Here is an 18,318-nt window from a genome sequence, read left to right as displayed (position 1 = left end):
TTAGAAATAAATAAATAAAAGTTACTTTAAAAATATAATGCATTAGTAGCGGAATGTTGACCAAAACTGCTTGTTTAAATATGTCTTACTGAATGGAAACAAATACCACCCCATAATAAGAAGTGCAGAAAAAATAATCCATTGGAAAGATTAATACCACAAACTATGCCAAGCATTACCTGGGAAAATAAAAGTTTTAGATGTTGGACAAATAAAATATATGACAATAAAAGTCATAAATGGAGCCTTAAACAAAAACTTTACTATTAAATATTGTTTAAATTTCCAAAAGACTCTGTGTCATGAGAGCATGTTAAATCTCTGTTTTAAAACCTTTTAAAACTTCAGTTAGAATATATATTTTTTTTTTAATTTTTTTAATTTATTTATTTATTTATTTATTTATTTATGGCTGTGCTGGGTCTTCGGTTCGCGCGAGGGCTTTCTCCAGTTGCGGCAAGTGGGGGCCACTCTTCATCGCGGTGCGGGGACCGCTCTTCATCGCGGCGCGCGGGCCTCTCACCATCGCGGCCCCTCCCGCCGCGGGGCACAGGCTCCAGACGCGCAGGCTCAGCAGCCGTGGCTCACGGGCCCAGCCGCTCCGCGGCATGTGGGATCTTCCCAGACCAGGGCTCGAACCCGTGTCCCCTGCATTAGCAGGCAGATTCTCAACCACTGCGCCACCAGGGAAGCCCAGAATATTTTTTTAGGTAAGGTCTATAGACTGAATGTTGGTGTCCCCCAGCCCCAATGGATGTGCTAAATGTGAATTAACCAATGTGGAAGGTATTTGGCCAGGGTGAGGGGGGGCAGGTTTGGCGAGGTGATTAGGCCTTGAGGGGGGAGCCCTCATGAGTGAGATTAGTGCCCTTATAAAAGAAAGCCCAGAGAGCTCCCTACCCATTTCTCAGTGTGAGGACACAGGGAAAGACTTCTGACGTGAAACAGGAAGCAGGCTCTCACCAGACACCAAATCTGCCGGTGCCTTGATCTTGGACTTCTCAGCCTCCGGAACTGTGGGAAATAAATTTCTCTTGTTTCTAATTCACCCAATCAATGGAATTCTGTTAGAGCAGCCTGAACAGACTAAGACAGCAAGGGTAAAATTTTTCTCTTTAGATCAGATTCTGAGGAACCCTTTCTGTGGTAGTTGTAAACGTTGTGGGTTGTAGTACTGGCCAGTCGCCTGAGGTCACTGTGTCTCCATGCTTCTGAGTCAGGTGGGTCCACTCTCTCACTTTCACATGTGGGCAAGCTTTCCCAAATACACACACATTATCTGGCAGCCGTTCTCAAAGTGGGATCCTGGGGCACCTGAGGCTCCCTAAGACCTTTTGGGGAGGATCTAGGAAATCAAATCTATTTGCATAATAATAAGACATTATTTGACTTTTTCCTTCTCATTCTTGCACTAGTGTACCACGGAGTTTTCTGAAGGCTGCGTGTTAGGTGATATGGCAGCAGTGTCAATGCACAAGTAGCTATGAGACTCCAGCTGCCTTCAATTAAACAAGACATTAACAGGATGTACCGATTTGGTCCCTCTCTCATATTTAAGAAAAATAGTTATTTTTCTTAAAAACATTATGTTAACATATGAGTTTATTATTATTTAATTAATTTTTCATTTTGGTTCCAATGTCTAACATAGTAAATATCAATAGATAAAACCCACATAAACAAAAACTCTTTTGAGGTCCTCAGTGATTTTTAAGGGACTTCCCTGGTGGCGCAGTGGTTAAGAATCCGCCTGCCAATGCAGGGGACACGGGTTTGATCCCTCGTCTGGGACGATCCCACATACCACAGAACAACTAAACCCATGCACCACAACTACTGAGCCTGTGCTCTAGAGCCCACGAGCCACAGCTACTGAGCCTGCAAGCCACAACTACTGAGCCCACGAGCCACAACTACTGAAGCCCGTGTGCCTAGAGCCCGTGCTCCGCAACAAGAGAAGCCACCGCAATGAGAAGCCTGCGCACCGCAACGAAGAGTAGCCCCCGCTTGCCGCAACTAGGGAAAAGCCCGTGTGCAGCAACAAAGACCAAATGCAGCCCAAAAATATATATAATAATAAACTAAAAAATAAAATAAATTTAAAAATAAAATTAAAAAATAATTTTTAAGAATGTAAGGAGTTCCAAAAGACAAACAGTTTGAGAAGCACCATTTAATAGTATAAATGACCTGAACTCAGAAACCACAGAGGACTTAATATCTGAACATAATTATTGTTAGAAATAATTTAGCAATGAGCTTCAAGCAATGTTTTGTTTTGTTCATGGAAGATACAGACCAGTAGAGAATGGGCACACATTCCTGCAGCTGAAACTCGCCCAAATTAATTAATAAATCAATTCAGTGGGACAAATTTATATGCCAGTACATGGGACTCTGCCATGGAATAAAAAGCATATGATGTGGCTTCACTCTGACAAGTACTGGGAAACACTAACCTGTCTTTTGTCTTGTTTTTCACAGCTACAATCATTAGCCTAGACTGTCATCTATGTAATGCCTGTGTGCAGGAAATTACAATGGTGGAATGTCAGGTTACAGCCTAATACAGCCAGTGATGTGTGAACAATTAAAGGTCTGATGATCCCACTAATCACGTCAAACCAAAGGAGAATTATCATTTGTATAGGTGCTGGTTTTCTTTTTTTAAATGATACAGTTTAGGGAGATGACACAGTTCATATGTGTATTTAGATACATGAATTTTTGTCATTTTCATTATGAAAATCGTCAAATAAAACAAAAGTAAGAAGTGTAGCACATTAAACCCCAGGTGCCCATGCTTGGCTTCAACAATTACTGATGTTTTACCAATATTTTTTCATCTATCCCATCACCTTTCTGCCCCTCTTTTTAGCTGCAGTATTTAAAACAAATCCCAGACATTATTTCACTCACAAATAATTCAACATGAATTGGTAATAAAGACTCTTAAAATTATATCCAATTGTCAATAATTTCTTGGTATAATCTAATATCCAGTCCATGTACAACTTGCCCTGATTGTCTCAAAACTATTCATTTTCACTGGTCTTTTTTTTCCCCCCTCAAGATTGAAATAAGTTCCACTGATTTTATCTCTTAAGTCTCTTTCAATCTCATTTTTTTTGACAAATCTAGGTAATATATGAATATTTTAATTTCATAATAAAGAGGCACAAGAAAAAGATAAGGATGCCAAACCTATTTTTAATTTTCTGGCCGTGCCACAGGGCATGTAGGATCTTAGTTCCCCGACCAGGCATCGAACCCGTGCCCCTTTGCATGGGAAGTGTGGAATCTTAACCACTGGACCACCAGGGAAGTCCGATGCCAAACCTATTTTAAAATGTAACGGTTTCAAATTACATGTAGCTAAGAATCTCTATCTAAAATTAGACAGGGAGATAAAATATGGCATTTTTCATTTAAAATAGAATTGTAAATTACTTTCTCAAGTCACGATTACTTTGCTTATTTCTCTTTCCTCTGCTGTCACCTGAAGGAGGATGCGTGCATTAAAGGAACATAAGGACCCTCTTGGATGAGATGGGAGGATTAGGAGGTCAAACAGATGTCAGAGTCATCTATTTAAAAAGAGTGCTGCCAGCCTCCAAAGACAGTTTCAATGGGGGACTTGCAGTGCTAGCCTCCTATAATTTCAGAGTAGAGTACTGGCTCTTTGCTTGCCCCACCCAAGCTATTCTATCTAGTTATTTTGGAAGAAATTCAAATATACTTTACCCCAATCCTATCGTCAAGGCTCAGAAACCCATGGTTCTGCTGCTGGCAATATTGGTGGGAATTGGCACGAGCTGTTGTGAGCTGCTCTCCCAAGACTCCATCCCTCCCAGAGGGCAGCCCTAGGCCAACGACTGGCTGAGGCAGGGGTGCAAAGTCCTGGTTTCCTTGCTTCGGTTTGGGACAATGAGTAAGGACCATTCGGCTCCAGAGTTCACCACAAGACTGTAGGACAGGCCGAGATCCCCGCTGCAACTACATCGTGGGTCAATGTCTCCCTTGCCGGTGTATCTCTTGAGCTCACTCCCCAATAAACCTTCTCTGCTCATTGTTGTCTATGTCTGTTTCCAACAGACTTGATCTAAAACAGCTAGTTAAAAAAGTAACTTTCTTCCCACCTTTATTGTCCAGCTCCCCAGTTGCTTTCCAGGAGCAATCATATTTATCAGTTTGCCATATATACGTGCAGAGATATTCCATGCCGTTATAAACATACATGTGTACATTCTGTCCCCCTCGTATTTTTGAAAACCTATGGTAGCTTACTACACAAACCATTCTTCACTTTGCTCTTTTCTTTTAATTATATATTTATCTCTTAATAATATATTTTGCAAAGCTGCTTTATTATTTTTAATGGATGTTTACAATGGATATACCACAATTTATTTAACCATTACTCTATTATTATTGTGTATGTAAGTTGTGTTGAATCTTTTAAAATTACATACCATGTTGTAATTCATAACCTCGTGTGTGTATATTTTCAGAAATATGTGACTACACCTCTATCTTGCCTAGCTAGAAGTCAGATTGCTTAGTCGGAGTATATGCATTTAAAAAATTGACAGATGTTGCCAAATTGTCCTCCATAGAAGCTGATATATGAGAATGCTTATTTCCTTATACTCTAACCAATATCTTGAGTTATTAACCTTTTTGATCTTTATCAATCTTATAGGGAATAAGTTATCTAATTATAGGTTTAAATGAGTGACATTGAGTGTCTTATGCTTAAAAGGCATTTTTTCCCATGAACTATCTGTTCATATCCATTGTCCATTTTTCCTTCGGGGCTGTTATTGTTGTTTCTTATATATTTGTAGGAGTTCTTTATATATTAGGAAACCTAGGATTATAATATGAGCTACAAATATTGTTTCATGGTTTGTCATTTTTATTTAGACTTTGCTTTTGGTAGTTTTTGCCGTACTAACTTTTAAAACGTAATTTAATTTATCAGTCGTCTATGGTTTCTGGGATTTGTGTTATAAGAGTACTAGGAGAAAAAGGTTTTGAGATAAAATTCAGGGTGTGCTAGAAAGGAACATTCTAATTAAAACTTTGGACAAGACCAGAACTACCTTAAATTATCACTGATAAACTAAGAAAAATCTTGATCTGCCCTCCCCATCCTACTCTCTAAAATTTGTTCCTCTCATAGTTTATCCCATATCGATAATGCCAACTTCCTTCTACTTACTCAGGGATAACGTTGGAATTATCCTTGGTTCTCTCTTTCTCTCATATCTCATATTCAAACCATCAGCAGTTCTTATCAGCTCTATTTTTAAAATACCTCTAGAATCTGACCTCCTTTCAAACCCTTCACCACCACCCTAGTCCAAGTCACCATCTTAGCTTATCATAGATGCTCCTAAGTGGTTTTTCTGCTTCTACCCTGGCCTATCAGTTTAGATCATGGAACTCCTCTGCTCAGTGCCCTGCAAAGTCTCTGCATTTGACTTAGGGTAAAAGTCAAAGTCTTCATAATAGCTTAGGGTCCACTGAGACCCTCACCCTCATCTACCACACACTTCCTGGCTCACTCTGCTCTCCTTGCTACCTATTACTAGAACACCAAAAGTTCCTGCCTCAGGGCCTCTGCCTGTCTTGTGCTTGTCTTTAGAATGCTTTTTTTCCTCAGTAGCCACGAGTTCCTACCCTTTAAGTATTTTGTTCAAATGTCACTTTCTCAGAAGGACCCTCTGTGATCACCATCATTTAAAATTTCTCCCCCCCAACCCAGCCACTTCTGGTACTTCCCATCCCCCTCCCCACTCTGCTTTTCTCTATAGCTCACATCTCATATAACATTCTAAGTATGTTGCTTATTTATTTGTTTAATGTCTTCATCTCCTACCCCTGCTTCCCCCATTTGAGCTTCATGAGGGCATAAATTTACTCCCGTTGTTGTGTTCAGTTTTTTTATCTCTAGCCCTAGAACAATACCTGACACATATAACTATGAGAGAATGGATCTTGGATTGTACCTGAAGAACTTCATTTTCTAATTCAGTTCCACAAAAGTGTACTGAAAACTAGCTATGTAAATGGCTCTGCACTTGGAGTAGTGGAGGTTGTGAAGGAAAACAAAACCGCTCCTACTCACGTGGAAAAAGTTTCAAAGGAGGACTGAGGCACAATATGAAAAACGGCACATATGTAAGAAAGTTTCAGCTTTTCCGGGTGGTTACGTTAGAGTTGAATGTATGAAATAGGTACTAGGAAATTAAGGCTGGAAAATGCAAATTTGAGCTTAATTTTAAGAGATGCCAGGCTGAGGTTACCCATAATTATATATGCAACAGGAAACCACTGAGAAAGATTGAGCAGAAATTAACACGATGGGAATCGGGTTTCAAATGCTTAGTCTGCTAGCATGTCTAAGATGCATTGGGGCTGGAAATGCAGTTTAGAATTTAATATTACAGTGTCAGTGAGAGGGCCTGAAGTAAGTGAGAGTAGCCCTAGAAAGGAATGAAAAACCTTGCGTATGTTGAATAAACATAAATTGGCAAATGATTAGCTATAGAAGGTAAAAGGCGGTCACGGGGTGGGGACTGACGGTGCTCAGATTTGAAGTCTGGGTGGTGCTTACAGCATGTCCGAGACACCTTATGGATCCTTCAGTATGTCCTCTCGTGGTCTGATGTATTTGTATGTAAGGAGACATCAGACTTGTCCACAGATCCTCAGCAGTGAAAGCCAGCAATGCCTTAGCTCTCAGTGCTTAAAGAAATAACCATCCTCTGTACACTGATATTAGGTGTGCAAGGACAGTCCAATACTGGAGCCAGGTTTGTGGCGGAGCTGAACAGAGCCAGATGCTTGGTGAAGTGGCTGAGGAGATCATCCGCCTTTTCTGTCCCTTGAGGTGCTTTACCAGATATCATTGCTGGAGCTGCATCTCACCCCTAGAAGTTGACAAAAATGTGCATGGCCATTCAGGGAGATATAATCCAACAACCTAGATTGAAGGCAGCAGCTCCTCTAACCTCTGAGAATTGCTCATCATCCTCACCTGTGAGAAAATCAGCATATTCTACAGTGGGTAAGACGCAAGGCAGCCAAGAAAAAGGTCAGAGAAAGCCCCAGATATTTTCCAATCCCTTCCTTATCTACAGTTGGCCCAGGTTCCTTACGCAAACACCAAGAGATTAGTTAAATGCTCTGTCCAGTACAAACAAAACAAAACAAAACTATATGGTTCAGAGACACAGAATGTCAAAAGACTTGATATTTACCAGGGAAACAGATTTATCTGTAGTAGCTTCCAGAACTTTTTCTTTAATAACTTTGTGCCTTCTAAATCAGCGGTCCCCAACCTTTTTGGCACCAGGGACCGGTTTCGTGGAAGACAATTTTTCCACGGATGGGGGGTGGGGGGGAGATTGTTCACACGGTAATGCCAGTGATGGAGAGGGATGGGGAGCGGCAGATGAAGCTTTACTTGCTTGCCTGCCGCTCACCTCCTGCTGTGTGTGCAGCCCAGTTCCTAACAGGCTGCGGACTGGTACCGGTCCGTGGCCCAGAGGTTGGGGACCCCTGTTCTAAGTGACTTTCTTTATGTTTGTTAATTTAAAAAAACAATAACCAAAACCAGTAAGCAATGTTTTATTGGAACACAACCACGCCTATTTGTTTATAAAGGAAACAAAACTTCAGTCAGCTTATGGTTTACTGTTGGATTCATTGTCAGTGTGGGCTATGTGTCACTGACATGGTCATGGCCCAGTGCCCTGGAGTGTTTCTTGGCATTGCCAAACAGCCATTTCCCACTGGATTCACTTGGCCCTATTTCCTACTTCTGATACAAATCATCCCCAATTACTGCCTCAATTGAATGGAGTATTTGAGCTGTTCAAGACAATTTGACTATATCTAGAGCCAAAAGCAAAGAACCCAGTGTCTTTGACTCATCTCCAAATTTTGAAGTCCAATAATAAAAGATAACTCTGTGATTAAAGGGTTTATTATAGGTTAAGTTTAGTGCAATATATAATGCACTAAAGTTCTGTGCTCCCACTTCTCCCAGGCTATAAAGAGCTGTTGCTGTACATTCTTTGAAGAGATTTATTTTAATACTATACAGAGAAGCAAGGACTACAAGAGCTAGAAAGGACCTTAGAGGTCATATTGTTCTCATTCACATTGCATTTTATTTGCGTTTTACAGTTGATGAAACTGAGGCTCAGAGAGGTAAAGTTATATTTTCCAGACTCTATAACAGGCTGGTAGAGGAGCCAGAGCTGGAATCCAGTTCTTCTGACCCAGTGGTTTTAAACTTTACTATGTTTACTATAGGATAATTAAATGATACTATTTAACAACATAACCTTCAAGTACAATAATTCATAAATTTCAGAAGAAACGTACCAGAGAATCTGTATCAGAAGGGGCCTTCAGAAGCATCCAGTTCCACTTCATAGTATGTCAGGAATCCCATTAGAGTTCACAGGTAGAGGATATTAGAGTAATGCAGCTGCTGTAACAAAAGAACCTACAGTCATTTAACAATACATGTGTTCCTGATTGGTGGCAGCTTCCACATGGTGACTCAGGAACCCAGGCTCCTTTTATCTTGTGGCCTCCTCTTGCCAGGGTTTTCATGCCCTTTGCATGCAGGAGGAGGAAGGGGAAAGAACAAATGGAGAAAGCTTCTTAATCTTGGTCTTGAGAGAATGTACCTCAATAGTTCTCAGTGAGAACTATTCACATGTCCCCATCTAGTTGCAAGAGAAGCTGGGAAATGTAGTCATGGCTAGACAGATGTCTCTGTACACTGTGGAAGAAAGAGTCATCTCTGACTTAGGCACCTCCCTTCAGCCAAATGCAAGCCCCTGGGGCAGAGTGCAGGTGTGAGCCATTAGCAGCCAACACTGGCACACCAGCCTGTAAAGGAGATTTAGGAAGGCACCCGTTGCATCTGCTACAGTCTACACTTTGGACCACTCAGAGCCACTTGTTTCTCATGGTAATGTCACTCCATCTGGTCGCAGGTCCTCCAACATTCTGGTTGGTGCAATTTCTGGTATTTATAAGAGAAGAGTTACTGGAACAAACTACAACTCTGACTATTGCAGGTGGTCCTCAGGTTATGATAAATACAACCATGGATTCTTGTTCTTTCCCAGCATGAAGGGTGTCTGATATAGCCGGCTGGTTTTCTCAAGAGGCTGGGCTGTCTGGGGGACTCGGCATTGCTCTTCATTACTGGTGGTTGGATATGCAGCAGCAGCAGTCCTAGATCAGCTTTGTGGAGCGGGAGCCCCTGCTGGTGAACTCATGCATAACCCCCATCGATGGCTGTTCTGTTCATAAGCCAACTGTGGAAGGGCGGGTGTGGCTGAGGATAGAAGCTGGCTGACGTCTGCTGGGTGACTCTTCCCGCGCCTTGGTTGGCTAGTGCCTCACCTGCAGCCGACACTCCCTGGCGGACATTAACCGGTGCTTCTTGCCCACTCCCATTGATCCACTCCCAAGCTCTCTCCAGACTTGCTCTATGATCTTCCAGTCTTGCTCTTTCCCAGCCACTGACTGACCAGCCAGGCCATTTGCTAGTGCCCATGAATCTGTGAATAACTTTTCTGAGGGCCTGTTTTCTCTCCACACAAAGTAGATAACCAGGAGAACCATCTGAAACTCTACCCACTGAGATAATTTTCCTCCACCACCGTCTTTCAGCACAAGTGGGCTGTAGCATACTAGTAGTCTCTTTTCAACGTGTATTCATATACCAAGAAGAAGATTTTTCCTCCTCTATCAGCTGCTCCTAGGAAAACTTTAAGAGGCTACAGCTATGAGCTGAAGGAAAAGTGTTTATGTAAGAGAAATGGAAGTAGTAGTTGTTCTGATCTACTTGTTTGCACAGCTTTATTATGCTTTGGGGATCTGCTTGAGCCCAGTTTCAGATGTACTGTTTCCAGCTTATGACGGATGCTGCTGGTGTACCCAATCTTATGACTTGGTAGGTCTGACCAAACCCAGCTTGTGGTGAGCAGCTCTAGTTTCATAGTCATTTGATGTCTCGTAATCAGATAAGTCTCTTCCAGGTCCCAATAGTGTGTCAGAAGCTGTTTTGTGAATGGTGTATAGTTCTCTCCTACAAGTAACAAGGCCTTGCCCAAGAACCCTAGAGATCTGCCCTGCAATTCTCATATTTGGGCTTCCCAAGTATTTCACACAGCATCTTTATCTACCAGAGATACATCGAATACCCTAGAATCTTTGGGGTCATATGGCCCAAGAGGCAGTGCTTAGATCCACTACAGAGCCCTTTTCTACTCTGAGTCCCACTTAAACTGGTAAACTTCCTCATCACCCACTAAATAGCTTGGAGCAGTGTTCCCAAATGTCATAAATACTGTCTCCAAAATGCCTACCATGCTCTGTGCTTTTTTCTTGGTGGCAGGAGTCACAAGGTGCAGTGACTTGTCCTTTACCAGAGAGGAAATGTCCTAGGATGTACCAGAACACTGTGCCCTTAGAAACCTTGCCAATGTGGCAGCCTCCTTTACTTTTTTTAGGATTTTTTTTCCACCTTCTGAAGTGTACTTCAGCATCCCAGAGCACTTGCCATTTCCTTCTTATCAGGTTCACTTAACATCATGCTATCGATATAGTTGACCGATGTAAAATTCTGTGGAATGTCCACATGATCCAGATCCCTTTGGGCTACATTATGACAGAGAGTAGGAGAGTTAAAGTAGCCCTAAGGCAAAGTTGTGACTGTATATACTATTATCCATTCCTTGTGAATGCAAACTTTTACTGATTCACCTTTCTGATGGGTATAGAAAAGGATATAGATGTCAGTTAGGGCTTTACACCACATACCAAAGTCTATGTTAATCTGTTCTAATAAAGGTACCACATTCAATGAAGTGGCATCAATTGGGGTTATTTGGTTGAGTTTCAGGTAGTCCATGTCATCTGCCACAATTAATTTGGTTTTTGAAGAGGTCAAGCTATTGAATCAAATGGGGGTATATGGGAACCATTATTTCTGTATCCCTGAAGTCCTTAATGATGGTACTAATGTTTACCATTCCACCTAGGATATAATATTATTTTTACATTATTGCTGTTCGTTTTTTTTCATTTTTAACTTTTTGTTTTGAAATAACTACAGACTCCCAAGAAGTGGCAAAAATAGTCCAAGCATTCCCGTGTACCAAGCTTTCCCCTGTTTTCCTGATACATGTTAAATACCAGAGCCATTGCACAATTTAATGCAGCTTCTTCTACCTATATTTTGTCCTAGTTCTCTGCAGGTGAAAATCTTAGCAACTGCACCCCTACAGCAAGTCAAGCACTAACAATAGTTCACTCACTACCAATGACAGGGTTCTCATTGCCATCTAGTTGATGAGTTATCCAATGCCAAATCTAGATCCAGTTGGCTTCCTAGGACCACTTCTCTCACCAGCTGTCTTTCTTGTGAACAGAACCTAAGATGGGAATTCCCGCTTAAGTGATCTTAAGGAGAAACCTATTAGGTGAAAAAAGTAGGGGACAGCAGGGGATGAAGTTCGGCAAAGATATGGCTTTAGGAGAAGTCTAGTCTCAGCCTGATCCCATGGGAAGCCCTGAATCGCGAATTGCACCACAGAAGTTGTGCCACCCAGAGGTGAGGAGGCTGCTACATCCTTTCATCACTTAGCCTTTGTCCACCGCCCTCCCCTGGGTGGGGGACATAACTTACCGCCATTATCTCCGGGACCACTGCTGGGGAGGAGGCTCCTGCCGGCCAAGGGCAATTCCCCATAAAAGGACAAAGGCCTGAGTCATGAGCAGCCAACACCCACAGCATCTGGGGGATGAATGCACAGCCTGTGAAGAGGCATATGGGCAGGGCCCCCAACAGCATCTGCTATCCCTCCCTGAGGAGAGGATACCATTTAAAAACTGAATGATGGGGCTTCCCTAGTGGTGCAGTGGTTAAGAATCCGCCTGCCAATGCAGGGGACACGGCTTCGAGCCCTGGTCCGGGAAGATCCCACATGCCACAGAGCAGCTAAACCCATGTGCCACAACTACTGAGCCTGCGCTCTAGAGCCCGCGAACAAAACCTACTGCAGCCTGCACGCCTAGAGCCCGTGCTCCGCAACAAGAGAAGCCACCGCAATGAGAAGGCCGTGCACCGCAACAAAGAGTAGCCCCCGCTCGCCGCAACTAGGGAGAAGCCCACGCGCAGCAACGAAGGCCCAACGCAGCCAAAAATAAATACATAAAATAAATAAATTTATTTAAAAAACAAACAAACCTGAAATGGTGAGAAGGAGGCAGCCACGGGAAAATCTTGGGAGGAACACTGCAGGTAGTTCTGAGATGGGGACTAACTTAGCATGTTTGAAGTGCAGAAGGAAGGCCATTGCCAGGGGAATGGGGTGAAGGAGGAGAGGAAGGGAGAAACTGAGCTTGTGAATCTGACAGAGCAGCACGACACAGGCAGCAGCTGGCTTTTACTCTGACTACCGCTTCCTCAAGACACTTTACATCTTCAAAGCATGTTAATGTTGTTTTTGCACTGAGAAAATTTGAGTTGGTGGCATGATTAGAAATGTTATTCCTTACTACTTAGTCATAAAAAAGAATGAAATGCCATTTTCAGCAATGTGGATGGACCTAGAGATTATCATACTAAGCAAAGTCAGGAAAAGAAAGGCAAATACCATATGATATCACTTATATGTGGAATCTAAAGTATGACACAAATGAGCTTATTTACAAAACAGAAACAGACTCACAGACATAGAGAATAGACTTGTGGTTGCCAAGGAGGAGGGGGGAGGGAGAGGGATGGATTGGGAGTTTGGGGTTAGCAGATGCAAACTATTGTGTAGAGGATGGATAAACAACAAGGCCCTACTATATAGCACAGGGAACTGTATTCAATATCCTGTGATAAACCATAATGGAAAAGAATATGAAAAAGGATGTGTATATATGTATAACTGAATCACTTTGCTGTATAGCAGAAATTAACACAACATTGTAAATCAACTATACTTCAATAAAATAAAATTTTTTAAAAATGTCATTCCGGCTTTCGTTAAAAATATACAGCCCCACATCAGCTCATAGCTCATTCCGAATGTATCAGATCTCAGATATGAATGTATGAGCTCTTAGATATTACTGCTTTCGTGAATTTTTATAAGTTAACAAAGCAGGTCCAGTCTTGACCTCGGGTGTCTTATTTAACCCTTCCTAATTAGGCTATACTGAAATGAACTATCTTTGAAAGGGAAAACAGATTAGTCACACTACATGGCTTTCTTAAAATACTTCACCATAAAAAAAACACTGCACCTCTTGCTACTTCTATACCACACATTGATTTTTCCCCCTCTGCATTATCATCTGTCTTTCTAGTAGAAAGTGTTTTATAACTTTTCTTGGAGGTTAAAATGTCTCTAATAGGGAATTCCCTGGCTGTCCAGTGGTTAGGACTCTGCCCTTTCACTGCCGAGGGCCGGGGTTCAATCCCTGGTCGGGGAACTAAGATCCCACAAGCAGCCTCGGCCAAAAAAAAAAAAAAAAAAAGGCTCTGTAGTGCCTTACTGACCTCATTTATAAAGGTAACTTACCAAGTGCAACTAAACTCCTCTCCAGGATAGGTTGACCTTATTTCCATGTGCTCAAGCCTTGCTTGTGTGCTTCATTCACCCCAATATAAACTGTCTCGAGGGAGCCCCCTATTCCCCATCCACATATCTTTGATCCTAATCGGGGCTTCTCACCTGGGTTTATTTTCAAACAAGTTTATTTAACGCTTAATCTCCAATCCATCCTTTGAAGTGTTGCCAGATTAATTTTTCTCAAACTCTGTCATGATCATTAACATAACTCTCTATAGTAATCTATTTCGATCACTAATTTGAGGATTGAAAGTCCTCGATAAGCTGGATCCCTTTTCCTAAGATTACCTTCTTTTATTTCCCACCAGGAAACTTTTCTCTGCCCAGGATATTCTCACCATTCTGTAACTGCAGTGGCTTTTCCCTTCCTCATTGCCTCTATTTATGCTTTTCCCATGTGTAGAAAGTCCTTTCTAGTTCTCATTGGCTCACATCCTACCCATCGCTCAAATCTGCATCCTCCTGGAAACCACCCTGACTTTGTTGACTCTCTAAAGCTTAGCTCTCTTCTAGAAGGTAGCATCAGTCGAGGACTGATCATCTAGTAATCACTTAGGATAAAATGCACCTGAGATTGCTTGAGAAAACTGTGATGCAAACATGACTTTTGTCTTCCAATACCTGGATGACAATGAACCTTGCTGTACCTGCAAAGTATTCTCTTAAATCTCCAGGAAGACCAAAGGATGAACAAGTTACTTTTCCTGATCAAATTAAAAACAGAGTTGTCACAGCTCATTGCTGGGGGAATTAAGTCCGTCTGCCCCGTTTGACTCCACTGAAAGAGGACTCTTGGAAATTAGGGCTCACTGTCCCCTGGACTTCACCCCATGTGCCTTTTTCCTTTGCTGATTTTGCTCTGTATCTGTAACTGGGCAGGACCCTAGGGGGCCCTCCCAGAACAGAACCTGCCCACCCCTGCATGTCCCCTGCCTGCCTCTTGTCTGTAGAAAAACTTTAGCCTCTTAGGCCTTCCCAAAATTCCAAAGAATAAATTTAACCAGAGAAGTGAGAAAATGCAGAAAGAAAGGAAAAGAGTCAAGCAAGACAAAACAATAATAGTTTAGCCATTAAACCAAAGTCAAGGGCTATAGATAATATTCTGAGCCATGTCCTTTGAGCTGTTTTGCAGACCCTGAAACCTCCACCAGGTGGAAGAAGTTAACTGTGTGCTGCTTCCACAAGCATGTAGAATCCAGACTTGTTGGAACCAGAATGTTGATGTTGACTCCCTGTTACCTCACCATGAAACAATCAGAAGAATGTCCATGAGCTGATCACACACCCCAGGACTCCAGCCCTCACCCTGTCTTTAAAAACCTTTCCCTGAAAACCTTCAAGGAGTTTGGGCCTTTTAAACACCAGCTGCCTGAACTCCTTGGTTGGCCTGCAATAAACACTGCACTTTCCTTCACCACGACCCAGTGTCAGTAGATTGGCCTGTCAGTAGGTTGGCCGGCAAGTGGACCCAAGTTTGGTCTGGTAACATACCCATTTGTTGTAATAAATCATAGCCATGTGTATGACTACATGCTGAGTCTTGCGTGTCCTCCTAGTGAATTATTGAAACTGGAAGTGGCCTTCGGGACCTCTAACACACAAGGCAAATGACCTTCAATGAGTGAATGAATAAACAAATTGTGGGGACTTCCCTGGTGGCACAGTGGTTAAGAATCCACCTGCCAACGCAGGGGACACAGGTTCGATCCCTGGTCCAGGAAGATCCCACATGCCGTGGAGCAACTAAGCCCATGTGTCACAACTACTGAATCTGCACTCTAGAGCCTGTGAGCCACAACTACTGAGCACGTGTGCCACAACTACTGAAGCCCAGGCGCCTAGAGCCTGTGCTCCCAACAAGAGAAGCCACCGCAATGAGAAGCCCATGCACTGCCATGAAGAGTAGCCCCCGCTCGCCTCAACTAAAGAAAGCCCCTGCGCAGCAACGAAGACCCAATGCAGCCAATAAATAAATAAATAAATAAATAAATAAATAAAAATAAATAAATTGTAGTACATTCATACAATGAAATACTATTCAGCGATAAAAAGGAACAGCCTGAATTGATGAAATAGCAGCAGCACCAAAGCAGCTTATAGGTAGTGAAAACCATTTACCTGTGATCCAAATTCTTTAATCTGTATCAGCTATGTGAGCTGTGGCTTTGATTACCTTTGGACAAACTATAATGTTTAAGGAAGTTCTACATATGCTTCTTGCATAGCAGCACCTCCTAGACATGTTGACAGTACTTAGAGTGTGGTCCACACATAAGCCTCACCTGGAAGCTTGCTAAAAATGCAAATCTGGGGGCCCCATCTCAGAACCGTAAGAAATGTGGTGCAAGGAGGAGAGTAGCTCTTCACGGGCAATGAAAGAGGGGACAGCTCTTAAAGGTACTACCATCTACCTACAAGGAACAGGTATGATTGAATGGCTTTGGGGGGGAGGGGAACGGGGAGCAGATGGGATCTAATGTGATTTCTGAGACCCAGAGAACCCAGAACACAGGACGTTATTAGGTGATGGTATTTACCAACGTTAGATAACTTGTAGAAATAGTTAAGTCAGGAGAAAACAGTAGGCCTGAAAAGAAGAAGAGTGGGGAAGATGAGGAGCTCATCTGATGAATGTGAGGCTCCTGGTGAGACAATTATTTGAAAGATGCAGCTTGGAATAGAAATTCTAGCCTAGCCCCTAAAAGAAATTAGAGATAGGAATTTTTGGGTTTTTTCTTAGTGGTGCTATTTGAAGCAAAGACGGTTGATGAAAAGCGTTCCTCTTCCCATTTGAGGGGATTTCCTATTTCCTGCTATTCCTATATTCTTCCTCTCGGGAAAAAGCTACTTTGCAACTGAGTTAGCCATGGTATGGCTAAAATTTAACTCCTAACCCAATCCATATGTCTATCCACAGGCCTAATAAGAATCCAAACATCGTTATTTAGTGTCACGCTAAGCGCTTTTATGTTCCCTAACAGACTGTTTACAACTCTATGAATGAGCTATCTGCAGCCTCATTTTCCAGATGACAAACTGAGAGAGAGGAATATGGTGCGTGGAGCTGCTTGAAGCCACACAGTTAGTAGTGAAGTCAGAATTCAAAGCCAGGTCAGCCTACCTGAAGTCCATGCTCTCGGAACTGCTTTACTGATGGCTTTTAATTTGTCCCTAGAAAAGACATGTTTTCCTGTTTAAATGTGTTCTCCCTTGTTTTCTCTTTTTTAGTTTTCAAATTTTTACATATCAGATGAAATTGCTCTGGGGCTCAGTAAAATGCAAGGCACTGATGAGGGTACCCAAAGGGTTTAAGCTCCCCTTCGTTGATAAAATGCTCTATTTGAAAATTTTGTTAGTTTCAGAGGCACTGAAGAATTTTTACCTTATTAAAAAAATGCAAACCAACAAAACATTTTTAAAAAAAAGAAAAAAAGAAAAAGAAAGCTTTGTCTTTTTTTGAGTGACGCAGCAGAGACCTCTTCTGGTCAAGAAGGAGAAGTCTTAGGCAGAGAACCAACTTGGAAAAGGTTAAGGTGGAGAGAACTGGTACAGGAGAAAATAGGATATGAAATAGGTTTCATAGAAGAGTTGACAGTTATGTTGGATATAAAACTCTGACAGCAGAACAGAGAGGAGTGCTTTCCACACATGCGGAGAAAAATACATGTTTGCTGTAATTTAAAAGACACGAGGATGTAAATAAGAATCATTTATAACTCCACTGTCCAAAACTAATATTGTAAACATTTTGACGCACTGGCTTCCAGCATCGTTTTCTGGTCATATGCATTCTTTTTATTCACACTGGGTACACCTTGACTTTTTCATCTAGTGTTCTATCACACACATTTTGCCACATTCTTTTTTTCATTTTAACAGTTTTTAAGGAAAGTTGTATATAAGATTACTTTATTCTTGCATCTTCTCAATTGTTTCTTTCTTATGTCTGCCCTTTTCCTTTCCTACCTGGAGAGATCTGACTTTATGTTCAAGGATCTTTTTGTGGTCTTTGTCCAGTTTTAGTCTAGTGACAAGCACCTTGCTGGGGCGAATGCCCACATGGACAGTTGTGCCGTTAGCCTCCTCTCGCTGCACTCAGTCAGTATAGGTGACATACTTCTTCCCGTAAGCCTGGGCTACGTTGCCAATTTGCTGCCCTTTGCAGTGCCCTTGCATAATCTGAACTACCTCATCCTTTTGGATATGCATGGATCGAATACTGTACTTCTGTCTCAGCTCTTTGGAAAGAGGGGGAAGACATAATCTTCCTGTGAATGTGGGAAGGTACATTGACGTGCCTTTTCTGGTTCTTGCTTTGATCAGAAGCCACAAAGGGACTGAACTTCATTTTGGCTGCTGGTACTTCAGCAATGGTCAATGTTTTGGTCACATTCTTAAAAGAAGAAAGATGCTTTCTGACAGCAAGGCTTTTATTGGTACATCACATAAAAGCCAGAGAAGTTTCAGGGAAGACTTTTGTACTGGTCCCCACGTTGCTGGGGCCCCAGTTATGCACTGAGATGCACACAGCTTGGGGAGCGTAGTGCTGGCTCCATTCCAGCCGCTGCTCACCTTCTCTGCCAGACTCCCCTGTGTGGGGTACACCTATTCACCTGCTCTTGGTGGCCCCTCAGCCTGCCGGAAGCTAATC

At 42.2% G+C, this 18,318-nt stretch overlaps 1 pseudogene; it reads right to left on the bottom strand.

The window, feature by feature from the left end:
• Positions 1–17,576: 17,576 nt before the first annotated feature.
• LOC118893008 lies at positions 17,577–18,015 on the bottom strand (annotated as a pseudogene).
• Positions 18,016–18,318: the final 303 nt, after the last annotated feature.

The sequence above is a fragment of the Balaenoptera musculus genome, chromosome 3 (genome assembly GCF_009873245.2).
Source record: "Balaenoptera musculus isolate JJ_BM4_2016_0621 chromosome 3, mBalMus1.pri.v3, whole genome shotgun sequence".
In the NCBI taxonomy this organism is placed as follows: Eukaryota; Metazoa; Chordata; class Mammalia; order Artiodactyla; family Balaenopteridae; genus Balaenoptera; species Balaenoptera musculus.
Note: the sequence above shows the minus strand (reverse complement) of the source record. Positions and strands in the feature narration are given on the sequence as shown.